The sequence below is a fragment of the Poecilia latipinna genome, unplaced genomic scaffold, assembly GCF_001443285.1.
Source record: "Poecilia latipinna isolate Pla-1442-1.1 unplaced genomic scaffold, P_latipinna-1.0 Scaffold211, whole genome shotgun sequence".
In the NCBI taxonomy this organism is placed as follows: Eukaryota; Metazoa; Chordata; class Actinopteri; order Cyprinodontiformes; family Poeciliidae; genus Poecilia; species Poecilia latipinna.
In genome coordinates, this window is record NW_015112827.1 from 129,236 (window position 1) to 130,827 (window position 1,592).

General features: G+C 48.2%; 1 protein-coding gene across 1 annotated transcript in view; it reads right to left on the reverse strand.

Moving 5' to 3' along the window:
* hivep1 (HIVEP zinc finger 1) overlaps positions 1-1,389 on the reverse strand; it is a 24,490-nt gene extending 23,101 nt beyond the window's left edge. The window contains exon 1 of the mRNA XM_015031556.1: positions 1,031-1,389. The gene's annotated coding sequence lies outside the window, so the exon portion shown is untranslated. The remainder of the gene's footprint in view (positions 1-1,030) is intronic.
* Positions 1,390-1,592: the final 203 nt, after the last annotated feature.

The following is a 1,592-nucleotide window of genomic DNA, read 5'->3' on the forward strand; positions in this document are numbered from 1 at the left end:
TGAATCGTTATGAATCATGAATCGGTTTGAATTGTTATGAATCATGAATCAGTTTGAATAATTATGCATCAGTTTGAATCGTTATGAATCAATCATTATGCATTAGTTTGAATCGTTATGAATCAATCATTATGCATCAGTTTGAATCGTTATGAATCATGAATCGGTTTGAATCGTTATGAATCGTTATGAATCAATCATTATGCATCAGTTTGAATCGTTATGAATCAATTATGAATCGTTATGAATCAGTTATGAATCTGTTTGAATCGCATCGTGAGGAAAGATTCCCTCGTCTCGTCTGGCTGCTGCTGGAGGGAAAAACTTAAGAGACCCAAAATGATCAGAACGTCTCCAGATTAAATCGGACTGGACCCGGCTAATTCAGCGCCGGGTTCTGGTCTCAGCAGCAACTCGGGTTGGTTTAGAACTTCACAGCAGCGGTTCTGTACAGATTCAACTTTATATGTTTAGTTCTTTTTTTTTTTTTTACTAAACCAGTTTTCGATTAATTACTATTAATCAATAATTGATTTGTGATGATTAACCTGATTGATCATGTGAGCGGTGTTGCAGTCAGAACCAGAACCAACGTTTCTCCGCCTGCAGACCTGCAGGATGTTTCAGGTGTTCAGAAACAGCCGCCCTGCGGTAAAGGTAGATTTTATCTGCTGTGTTTTTGTTTCTGCAGGGAGCTGTTGCTAGGCAACCAGTAGGAAGTATAAAGGTCCCGTTTCAGGAAATGGCCTCCCAGTTCACCCATTAAAACCATCAACCGTCAAGTTTTACTTTCCCTTCAAGTGCAAAATAAAAAACCAAAGCAGTCGCTGAACCGGACCGGACCGGACCCTGCAGCTTCCAGAACAAACAGGTCCAGCGGGTCAAAGAGCTGCAACAGCTTTGGACCCGGCCCACTCCACCAGAACCAGAACCACTGGGACAGAACAAACTGGAAGCACTGGGAGCTGTGGAGCTCCGCCGGCCCGCTGCGACAGCACCGCCTGCTTCCTGTTTTTGTTCAGAACCTTACCTCCACCGATCGGACCAGAACCGGGCCCTGAAGCAGAACCGTTCCAGAAACTCCAACAGAAACCAACATGCAGGACCAGCCGGTGCAGAGCAGAACCTCTTCCTCTGGGTTCTGGACTCGGTCCCAGGACCGACCCGCTCCGTGTGTGTGTTTCCTGCCTATCAGCTGAGGCGGCGCCGCGCGGTTTCCTCTGAGTGACGACGAGGGGAATTCCTGTAAGGCCCGTGGTGAGAGGGGGGCGGGCCCGGCAGAACCCAGCCTGCAACGTCACTGAGAGCGGCTGCGGCACCTCCAGGGGATCCTCCTCTTCCTCCTCCTCCTCCCTCTGCTGCAGGAGGATCCACGGCCGGGCCTGCTGCTTTCACTTCCTGTTTCTCCACCAACCTGCTTCTGCTCAGCTGCACAACTCAGAGTTTACTTGATTATGCAACTGGCCCAATCTGGCCAGAACCGGACCAGAACAGATGAATCATCTCTGGGTCATCGTCACGCTGCTGTAAAGTTACAAAACAAACTTTGCAACATCTGCACATACTTGGAAGATTACAGCAGAGCTGCACAA